This window comes from Oncorhynchus nerka, linkage group LG26 (assembly GCF_034236695.1).
Source record: "Oncorhynchus nerka isolate Pitt River linkage group LG26, Oner_Uvic_2.0, whole genome shotgun sequence".
In the NCBI taxonomy this organism is placed as follows: Eukaryota; Metazoa; Chordata; class Actinopteri; order Salmoniformes; family Salmonidae; genus Oncorhynchus; species Oncorhynchus nerka.
The window spans coordinates 56,193,385-56,205,582 of record NC_088421.1 but is presented as its reverse complement, the minus strand read 5'-3'; the positions used below and the strand labels follow the sequence as shown (position 1 = coordinate 56,205,582).

At 42.7% G+C, this 12,198-nt stretch overlaps 1 long non-coding RNA gene across 1 annotated transcript; it reads right to left on the bottom strand.

The window, feature by feature from the left end:
• Positions 1-4,615: 4,615 nt before the first annotated feature.
• Positions 4,616-5,635, bottom strand: LOC135564963 (uncharacterized). Its single transcript, XR_010461299.1, has 3 exons — positions 5,459-5,635; positions 5,132-5,418; positions 4,616-5,023 (listed from the first exon to the last, which is right to left on the bottom strand). It is a non-coding gene; the product is annotated as an uncharacterized LOC135564963 (long non-coding RNA).
• Positions 5,636-12,198: the final 6,563 nt, after the last annotated feature.

Below are 12,198 nucleotides of genomic sequence, written 5' to 3'. Positions count from 1 at the left end.
TATAATAAGTCATACCATTTATGTCTGCATAGCATTGTCTTCATTTTAGCAGATTAACTTAGGTTTTCTCCCAGCGGCTAAGGAGTTGGTGCTGTGGCCAAAAGGTGGCTGGTTCAAATCCCGGGCCGGGAAAAAAACACCAGTAGTGATCTGATGACTGGAAGGCTGCGTGATTCACATCCTCTAAACATTAACCTTCCGTTGATCAGAACTCTAGAGGTTCTTCATCACTGAACCCAAATATATACACTGCTCCAAAAAATAAAGGGAACACTTAAACAACACAATGTAACTCCAAGTCAATCATACTTCTGTGAAATCAAACTGTCCACTTAGGAAGCAACACTGATTGACAATACATTTCACATGCTGTTGTGCAAATGGAATAGACAACAGGTGGAAATTATAGGCAATTAGCAAGACACCCCCAATAAAGGAGTGGTTCTGCAGATGGTGACCACAGACCACTTCTCAGTTCCTATGCTTCCTGGCTGATATTTTGGTCACTTTGGAATGCTGGCAGTGCTTTCACTCTAGTGGTAGCATGAGACGAAGTCTACAACCCAAACACGTGGCTCAGGTAGTGCAGCTCATCCAGGATGGCACATCAATGTGAGCTGTGGCAAGAAGGTTTGCTCTGTCTGTCAGCGTAGTGTCCAGAGCATGGAGGCGCTACCAGGAGACAGGCCAGTACATCAGGAGACGTGGAGGAGGTCGTAGGAGGGCAACAACCCAGCAGCAGGACCGCTACCTATGCCTTTTTGCAAGGAGGAGCAGGAGGAGCACTGCCAGAGCCCTGCAAAGTGACCTCCAGCAGGCCACAAATGTGCATGTGTCTGCTCAAACGGTCAGAAACAGACTCCATGAGAGTGGTATGAGGGCCCGACGTCCACGGGTGGGTGTTGTGCTTACAGCCCAACACCGTGCAGGACGTTTGGTATTTGCCCGAGAACACCAAGATTGGATGAAAGCAGGTTCACACTGAGCACGTGACAGACGTGACAGAGTCTGGAGACGCCATGGAGAACGTTCTGCTGCCTGCAACATCCTCCAGCATGACCAGTTTGGCGGTGGGCCAGTCATGGTGTGGGGTGGCATTTCTTTGGGGTCCGCACAGTCCTCCATGTGCTTGCCAGAGGTAGCCTGACTGCCATTAGGTACCGAGATGAGATCCTCAGACCCCTTGTGAGACCATATGCTGGTGCGGTTGGCCCTGGGGTCCTCCTAATGTTAGACAATGCTAGACCTCATGTGGCTGGAGTGTGTCAGCAGTTCCTGCAAGAGGAAGGCATTGATGCTATGGACTGGCCCGCCCGTTCCCCAGACCTGAATCCAAGCACATCTGGGACATCATGTCTCATGCTTTAGTCCAGGTCTGGGAGGAGATCCCTCAGGAGACCATCCTCCACCTCATCAGGAGCATGCCCAGGCGTTATGGGGAGGTCATACAGGCACGTGGAGGCCACACACTGAGCCTCATTTTGAACTTGTTTTAAGGACTACATCAAAGTTGGATCTGCCTGTAGTGTGGTTTTCACTTTAATTTTGAGTGTGACTTCAAATCCAGACCTCCATGGGTTGATACATTTGATTTTCATTGATAATTTTTGTGTGATTTTGTTGTCAGCACATTCAACTATGTATAGAAAAAAGTATTTAATAAGAATATTTCATTCATTATCTAGGATGTTATTTTAGTGTTCCCTTTATTTTTTTCCCTTTATTTTTTTGAGCAGTGTATAACTTTCAGTGGTTCCATATATTAAGGAAGTGATAGAAGCCTTTTTGGTTCTAGAAGGAACCTTCTGTTCTAAGAGTGTATAATAATAAACACGTTTTTCTTCTGATGATTTTATTATCTACATCATGTTATTTCAAGTTCTCCCTTTAGAGCGCAACATCATGTTGTTATTTAATTATCTACATCATGTTATTTCAAGTTCTCCCTTTGGAGCACAACATCATGTTGCTATTTAATTATCCTAAATTGGGCAAGTGAAGGCATCTAGGGCATAATATGTGTTTGATGAAAATGTACTACTGATATTTAGAGTTGTTAAACGGGTGTGAAGAGTGTGTTGATATAACGGTAATATTGTAGAAATTCTGCTTGTAACAACCATCAGAATTGGAAAAAAATGCATTCCATTATATTAGGCAATAATTAAGAGCAGGCAAGTGGTCATGTCATGTGAAAATTCTATCAAGTGCGCATCACATGAACATGTAGTTGTAACTGATATTTGTCACCTCATCTCCATGTTTGTTGTCAGTAATAATTATAATAACAATAATATAATGTGTCACTGTTTGTTAAGGCTTCCAGACGTGACCAACTGAGTTTCTTTTTGAGGATGAACGGAGGGAAATAAATACACCAATTGCTTATTGCATGGTTACGTGTTGTTATTGCATGTGTTGTTATTGCCATGGTTACTCCTGTGTTCTTATGCTCCAAACATTATAACAACATCAGTGGGGTCTAATTGTCCAGCTTTTATTTAGTTGAATGAACATTTTCTCAAAGATGATATGCTGTTATTGAAATATGTTTCAGTCCATTGTCTTTTATACTTTCTATTTGGTTTTAGTCGTTTAAGTTAATACTGAAAACATTTGTTTTGGGCAATGTCATCCCCTGCCGACCCACCTGGACCCCCCCGACCCACCTGGAGCCCTGCGTGACCCACAAGTGGTCTGATAGAGTTTACATAGACTACCAGTAGCCCAGGGTCCTGACTCATCACCTTCAAATCAGTTTCATTCCCCCGACCCACCTAAATAACTGAGAATATAGTGATATTTCCCTAAACATTTCCTAAATAACTGAGAATATAGTGATATTTCCATTTCTCCCTCAGGTGGTTCAGAATCATATCTCAGCCGATTCTGTCTATTGAATGTTTGACAGCCTAATTATCCGACTTCTAGTTGTGCCACAGTTTCTACAGCCATGTTGTAACTGCGTTAAGCTACACACTTATTTACCATTTCATGAGGAAATCACATATTTTCTGACGCTGTTGCAGAGGAAGTGATCTGTATTACAAACTTCAAAACCTTTTTATATTCATCTCAAATACACTACAAGTTTTAAATTCCCTACATTGCAGGAAAGTTATCATGCAAAAGGTTATAAATTCAGATCCTGTACAGAGATTGTCTTTGGTTTTGGGAAGGTAGACAGATAACAGATAACAATATGTGGAAAGGTAGACAGATGAGAGACATGGAGGAAGGTAGACAGATAACAGTGAATATGAGACATGGAGGAAGGTAGAAAGATAACAGTGAATATGAGACATGGACATGGAGGAAGTAGACAGATAACATGGAGGAAGGTAGAAGATATGAATATGAGACATGGAGGAAGGTAGACAGATAACAGTGAATATGAGACATGGAGAAGGTAGACAGATAACAGTGAATATGAGACATGGAGGAAGGTAGACAGATAACAGTGAATATGAGACATGGAGGAAGGTAGACAGATAACAGTGAATATGAGACATGGAGGAAGGTTTTGGGAAGGCTGAAAGACAACATTGAAATTCCCTCAAGTATTGAAAACAGGAAGTGAACTTAGTCACAAGGTTGTGCCAACTACAGTAGTGTTGCAAAATCCTTTACACCCCCCACTCTTCCCCATCTGTCTTAAGAACAGAACCTGTGGTTTAATGTAGATATATGTAGATACAACAGAATCAACATGTGATACTCTCAACTTCTCTTTTAACAGAACAGAGACATTTCTGAGGAAAGGCTGGTCGGAGGAGCTATAGTCTGGTGGGAGGAGTTATAGTCTGGTGGGAGGAGCTATAGGAGGACGGGTTCATTTTTATGGCTGAAATGGAATAAATTAATTAAGTGTTTGATGTTCCAGTTATTCCATTCCAGTCTTTACACTGAGCCTGTCCTCCTATAGCTCCTCCACCAGCCTCCTCTGGTTTGTATGTGAAAGTATTCAGGTGTTCATGTTGCTGTGGAGGCAAATTATATAAAACACACTACCTTTAAAGGTCCTATTCAGCCGTAAAAATAAAATAACATCAGAATATATATAAAACACTACCTTTAAAGGTCCTATTCAGCCATAAAAATAAAATAACATCAGAATATATATAAAACACTACCTTTAAAGGTCCTATTCAGCCGTAAAAATAAAATAACATCAGAATATATATAAAACACTACCTTTAAAGGTCCTATTCAGCCGTAAAAATAAAATAACATCAGAATATATATAAAACACTACCTTTAAAGGTCCTATTCAGCCATAAAAATAAAATAACATCAGAATATATATAAAACACTAGCTTTAAAGGTCCTATTCAGCCGTAAAAATAAAATAACATCAGAATATATATAAAACACTACCTTTAAAGGTCCTATTCAGCCATAAAAATAAAATAACATCAGAATATATATAAAACACTACCTTTAAAGGTCCTATTCAGCCATAAAAATAAAATAACATGATAATATATATAAAACACTACCTTTAAAGGTCCTATTCAGCCTGTAAAAATAAAATAAAATCAGAAATGAATATAAATGTAAATGGTTAATTTCGAAGTTTTGTAGAAAAATATAAAGTTAAAAAGTTCTAACTTATCTTTATAACTACAGATCATAGAAATGTGTCATTTTGACAAATACACATTCTGTTTGGTGCTGGAGAGGATGAATATGAGGTTGAAAAGTGGAGGGATTACCTTTTAACACTAGAATCAGACAACCCAATAAACCTACCTCCTGCTCCCTGACTTTTCCTAAATGTTTGTATTTTCTACTGCTCCTTTGTCAGAATGTTGAAATCAAACGAGTATTCAGAGCCTTTAAACCCATTTCCCTCACACCTTCCTAACTTAATCTGCCTTTAAACCCATTTCCCTCACACCTTCCTAACTTAATCTGCCTTTAAACCCATTTCCCTCACACCTTCCTAACTTAATCTGCCTTTAAACCCATTTCCCTCACACCTTCCTAACTTAATCTGCCTTTAAACCCATTTCCCTCACACCTTCCTAACTTAATCTGCCTTTAAACCCATTTCCCTCTTCACAATCTGCCTTCCCCATAACTTAATCTGCCTTTAAACCCATTTAACTTAATCTGCTCCCATTTCCACCTTCCTAACTTAATCTGCCTTTAAACCCATTTCCCTCACACCTTCCTAACTTAATCTGCCTTTAAACCCATTTCCCTCACACCTTCCTAACTTAATCTGCCTTTAAACCCATTTCCCTCACACCTTCCTAACTTAATCTGCCTTTAAACCCATTTCCCTCACACCTTCCTAACTTAATCTGCCTTTAAACCCATTTCCCTCACACCTTCCTAACTTAATCTGCCTTTAAACCCATTTCCCTCACACCTTCCTAACTTAATCTGCCTTTAAACCCATTTCCCTCACACCTTCCTAACATAATCTGCCTTTTAACCCATTTCCTCACACCTTCCTAACTTAATCTGCCTTTAAACCCATTTCCCTCACACCTTCCTAACTTAATCTGCTTTTTAACCCATTTCCCTCACACCTTCCTAACTTAATCTGCCTTTAAACCCATTTCCCTCACACCTTCCTAACTTAATCTGCCTTTAAACCCATTTCCCTCACACCTTCCTAACTTAATCTGCCAAAACCCATTTCCTCACACCTTCCTAACTGTCCATCTGCAGCCAAACCCATTTCCCTCATGAGTCTGCTCTTTCCTCACTGAATAAAAGACAAATTCCTAATGGGCCATAATTTCCCTCACACCTTCCTAACTTAATCTGCTTTAAACCCAATTCAATTCCTAAATGAGGCCTAACTGAATGATAAGGAAGGTGAAGAGGTTGATTTAATGTAATCTGCAAACCCAGTGTATTGATCTGTTGAAACCCATTTCCCTCACATTCCTAATCTGCCTTTAAACACAACAGTTCCTAATTGATGAGCCTTTAAATTTTTTCCTGTACATTCCTAAGAATCTGATGGGAAGAGGTGATTTAATCTGTACAACAGTGATTGAATTGCAAATCTAGTACATGAAGAGATGGGAGCATCTAGTACATGAAGAGAATAAAGACATTAGGATCAACCAGCCACATGAAGAAATGGGAGCATCTAGTACATGAAGAGATGGGAGCATCTTGTACATGAAGAGATGGGAGCATCTAGTACATGAAGAGATGGGAGCATCTAGTACATGAAGAGATGGGAGCATCTAGTACATGAAGAGATGGGAGCATCTAGTACATGAAGAGATGGGAGCATCTAGTACATGAAGAGATGGGAGCATCTAGTACATGAAGAGATGGGAGCATCTAGTACATGAAGAGATGGGAGCATCTAGTACATGAAGAGATGGGAGCATCTGGTACATGAAGAGATGGGAGCATCTAGTACATGAAGAGATGGGAGCATCTAGAAGAGATGGGAGCATCTAGTACATGAAGAGATGGGAGCATCTAGTACATGAAGAGATGGGAGCATCTTGTAGTGAAGAGATGGGAGCATCTATCAAAAGAGATGGGAGCATCTATGAATACTGTATGAGATCAGACAGAAAGATGGGAGCATCTAATACATGAAGAGATGGGATTCTGCAGAAACATTGTGGTTTCTATATAATTGCAGATGAGATTCTGCAGGTTAAACATCTCTTTATAAATCCTCCTTCTGAGTCACATTGAGGTTAAAGATTTGTAGTTTCATATAATACTGTATCATTAAACATTGTGGTTTCTATATAATACTGTATCTGAGATCAGATTCTGCAGGTTAAACATTGTGGTTTCTATATAATACTGTATCTGAGATCAGATTCTGCAGGTTCCTTGACACGTACCTTCATCAAATAACTCTCTTCATTCAAGAGGTGCAGCTTAATTTCCAAAGTTCACTTTTTCTTCAACAACATCAGTGTTGTCCAGGTATTAATCACAGGACCCCTACAGCAGCATTGATCAACATCAGTGTTGTCCAGGTATTAATCACAGGACCCCTACAGTGTTGTCAGGTATTAATCATTTGATCAACATCAGTGTTGTCCAGGTATTAATCACAGGACCCCTACAGCAGCAGCATTGATCAACATCAGTGTTGTCCAGGTATTAATCACAGGACCCCTACAGCAGCAGCATTGATCAACATCAGTGTTGTCCAGGTATTAATCACAGGACCCCTACAGCAGCAGCATTGATCAACATCAGTGTTGTCCAGGTATTAATCACAGGACCCCTACAGCAGCAGCATTGATCTGCAACTAAGCAGAAACTAATACCACAATCAAATTAAAATCTGATATTCTGTCGTCAATGGATGAATGGCCAATAGAAACCAGATAGAAACTGATCATGATGCATGTGACTTCAGTTCTGGTTAGTCACAGACTTGCTCAATGTCTTTCCATGTCTGGGGAAATGAAACCAGGCCAGTGGCTGACTGTCTGAGACTGTGGTTTTGAGTCATTTATGACATGGACAAAGAGCCTGACATTTCCCTGTCAGACAAAGGCAGACAACATCTTCAAGCTGTGGTCAATTTCCCTGTCAGACAAGTTGATTATGGAAAGAAGCCTGCTAGTAAACAATCAAAGTGGAAAGCTGAGGTAAAGCAACACTCACAGTGTGATGGAGAGAGGTAAAGCAACACTCACAGTGTGATGGGGAGGTAAAACAACACTCACAGTGTGATGGGGAGAGTAAAGCAACACTCACAGTGTGATGGAGAGAGGTAAAGCAACACTCAAGTGTGATGGAGAGAGGTAAAGCAACACTCACAGTGTGATGGGGAGAGTGTGATGGAGAGGTAAGCAACACTCACAGTGTGATGGAGAGAGGTAAAGCAACACTCACAGTGTGATGGAGAGGTAAAGCAACACTAAGTGTGATGCAACACACTCACAGTGTGATGGAGAGGTAAAGCAACACTCACAGTGTGATGGAGAGAGGTAAAACAACACTCACAGTGTGATGGAGAGTAAAGCAACACTGTGATGGAGAGGTAAAGGTGTGATGGAGAGGTAAAGCAACACTCACAGTGTGATGGAGAGAGGTAAAGCAACACTCACAGTGTGATGGAGAGGTAAAGCAACACTCACAGTGTGATGGAGAGAGTAAAGCAACACTCACAGTGTGATGGAGAGAGGTAAAGCAACACTCACAGTGTGATGGAGAGTGTGATGGTAAAGCAACTCACAGTGTGATGGAGAGGTAAAGCATCACTCACAGTGTGATGGAGAGAGGTAAAGCATCACTCACAGTGTGATGGAGAGGTAAAGCAACACTCACAGTGTGATGGAGAGAGGTAAAGCAACACTCACAGTGTGATGGAGAGAGGTAAAGCATCACTCACAGTGTGATGGAGAGAGGTAAAGCAACACTCACAGTGTGATGGAGAGAGTAAAGCAACACTCACAGTGTGATGGAGAGAGGTAAAGCAGGTGTGATGGAGAGAGGTAAAGCAACACTCACAGTGTGATGGAGAGAGAGGTAAAGCATCACTCACAGTGTGATGGAGAGGTAAAGGTAAAGCAAAGCACACTCACAGTGTGATGGAGAGAGTAAAGTAAACTCACAGTGTGATGGAGAGAGTGTATGGCAACACTCACAGTGTGATGATAAAGGTGTGATGAGAGAGGTAAAGCATCACTCACAGTGTGATGGAGAGAGGTAAAGCATCACTCACAGTGTGATGGACAGAGAGGTACTCACAGTGTGAACACTCACAGTGTGATGGAGAGAGGTAAAGCAACACTCACAGTGTGATGGAGAGGTAAAGCAACACTCACAGTGTGATGGAGAGGTAAAGCACAGCAGTGTGATAGAGCAGCACTCACAGTGTGATGAGAGAGGTAAACTCCCTCTTCACCAAGCACCACAGCACCAGTGTGATGCAGGCAGCAGTGTGATGGAGAGAGGTCTCCCTCTTCACCAAGCACCACAGCACCAAGCAGGCAGCAGGTCCTGCTCTCCCTCTTCCCAAGCACCACAGCACCAAGCAGGCAGCAGGTCTGCTCTCCTCTTCCCAAGCACCACAGCACCAAGCAGGCAGCAGGTCTGCTATTCCTCTTCCCCAAGCACCACAGCACCAAGCAGGCAGCAGGTCTGCTATTCCTCTTCCCCAAGCACCACAGCACCAAGCAGGCAGCAGGTCTGCTCTTCCTCTTCCCCAAGCACCACAGCACCAAGCAGGCAGCAGGTCTGCTATTCCTCTTCCCAAGCACCACAGCACCAAGCAGGCAGCAGGTCTGCTATTCTGCTCTTCCCTCTCCCCAAGCACCACAGCACCAAGCAGGCAGCAGGTCTGCTCTTCCTCTTCCCCAAGCACCACAGCACCAAGCAGGCAGCAGGTCTGCTCTTCCTCTTCCCCAAGCACCACAGCACCAAGCAGGCAGCAGGTCCTGCTCTCCCTCTTCCCCAAGCACCACAGCACCAAGCAGGCAGCAGGTCTGCTCTCCCTCTTCACCAAGCACCACAGCACCAAGCAGGCAGCAGGTCTGCTCTTCCTCTTCCCCAAGCACCACAGCACCAAGCAGGCAGCAGGTCTGCTCTCCCTCTTCACCAAGCACCACAGCACCAAGCAGGCAGCAGGTTCTGCTCTCCCTGTTCCACAAGCACCACAGCACCAAGCAGACAGCAGGTCTTGCTCTCCCTCTTCCCCAAGCACCACAGCTCCCACTGGGGAGAAAGGAGAAACAATGTCAAGTCGGCAGATTCACACCAAACAAGGCCGATGAAAACTGTGTGCAGGGCAACCGATTTGACTTGTTTGTGGACCTGAAGCATAAAGAGAAGAGGGGATTGATTCATGTGTAAAGGAGCTACAGTGTCTGATAGCATAAAGAGAAGAGGGGATTGATTCATGTGTAAAGGAGCTACAGTGTCTGATAGCATAAAGAGAAGAGGGGATTGATTCATGTGTAAAGGAGCTACAGTGTCTGATAGCATAAAGAGAAGAGGGGATTGATTCATGTGTGAAGGAGCTACAGTGTCTGATAGCATAAAGAGAAGAGGGGATTGATTCATGTGTAAAGGAGCTACAGTGTCTGATAGAATAAAGAGAAGAGGTGATCTACAGTGTCTGATACAATCAACACATTCTTGTTTTTACGTCTTGTCATCAATATTTTTCCACAAATATTTATTTATGAAATTCATCCCTTTATAATTGTTCATTCACTGGTGCTTTTGTTCAGGAATACAGAATACAGTTCAGCTGGCTGGTTTTATTATTATTAGATATTTTATTGTTTCTACTATGTGAAAAGAAGCTGTAACTGGACTTTATTAACTTCTAAAACTCTATTATCAGATCTACAAATATCGTTGATCAAATGGACTGTTTTTACTGGAAGGGAAATAGGCTGTAGGAGGATCTATTTTCCACTTTGTTGAATTAACTATTGTTGTTATTTTATATTGATATATTTCCACTAATTATTCTTCATGTAATTAATCCTTTACAATAGTATGTTACACTATTTATCAAGTGTTTATTTGTTAACAAACCATGTTTTCACACGTTACACCTTGCTGATTGATATGCATCTGATGTAGAGTCTCCCTTCACAACATAGAGTTGGTCTGTTTACCTGAACTGTGACATCAGTGATGCCTCTAACAGCGACAGATTCTCCTGTGTTAATCTTTAACACAAGGGGCGCTGGCTGAAGTGGATGGTGTTGCAGTGTCTTTTGTCTGACAGCTGCAAGAGATACAGCTGCACACCAGCTGTCCCTGTGTTAATCTCCATACACACCAGCTGTCCCTGTGTTAACACACCAGCTGTCCCTTGTTAATCTCCATACACACCAGCTGTCCCTGTGTTAATCTCCACAACACCAGCTGTCCCTGTGTTAATCTGTGTTAATCTCCATTCCAACACACCAGCTGTCCCTGTGTTAATCTCTGAACTGTCCCTGTGGACACCAGCTGTCCCTGTGTTGTTAATCCCACACACCAGCTGTCCCTGAATCTGTTACATCAGTGATGTTAATCTCCACACCAGCTGTCCCTGTGTCAATCTCTAACATCTGTCCCTGTGTTAATCCTATAAACTGTCCCTGACACCAGCTGTGCTGTGTTAATCTCCACATACACACCAGCTGTCCCTGTGTTAATCTCCCTACACACCAGCTGTCCCTGAACTGTGACATCAATCTCTCACACACAGATTCACCTGTGTTAATCTTTAACACACCAGCTGTCCCTGTGTGTAATGTGACTCCTGGTCCCTGTGAGTCACCAGCTGTTCCCTGTGTTAATCTCCAACAAACACCAGCTGTCCCTGTGTTAATCTCTTGTTAATCACACCAGCTGTCCCTGTCCCTGTGTTAATCTTTATACAAACACCAGCTGTCCATTTAATCTGTCCACATGTCCCTGTTTAATCTCTATACACACCAGCTGTCCCTGTGTTAATCTCCATACACACCAGCTGGAATCTCCATGTTAATCTCTTACACACTCCCTGTGTTAATCTCCACACCAGCTGTCCCTGTGTTAATCTCCACAGCTGTCACCAGCTGTCCCTGTGTTAATCTCCATAACACCAGCTGTCCCTGTGTTAATCTCTATACACACAGCTGTCTGGACCTGTCTTAATCTCTATACACACCAGCTGTCCCTGTGTTAATCTCCACACTTCACACCAGCTGTCCCTGTGTTAATCTCATATACACACCAGCTGTCCCTGTGTTAATCTCTATAGGCACCAGCTGTCCCTGTGTTAATCTCCATACACACCAGCTGTCCCTGTGTTAATCTCCTATACACACCAGCTGTCCCTGTGTTAATCTTCCCACAGCTGTCCCTGTCCTTAATCCTCAGCATGCTGTCCCTGTGTTAATCTCCATACACACCAGCTGTCCCTGTGTTAATCTCCATGCTGTCCCTGAAATCATGTCCAGCTGTCCCTGTGTTAACCTCCCTGTGTTAATCTCCATACACACCAGCTGTCCCTGTGTTAATCTCCCATACACACCAGGCTGTCCCTGTGTTAATCTCTATAACACCAGCTGTCCCTGTGTTAATCCAGCTGTGTCCCTGTGTTAATCTCCTATACACACCAGCTGTCCCTGTGTTAATCTCCATACACAGGCTGTCCATGCACACCAGTTAATCTCTATACACACCAGCTGTCCCTCAGCATGTTAATCTCCATGTCCCCAGCTGTCCCTGTGTTAATCTCCTTACACACCAGCTGTC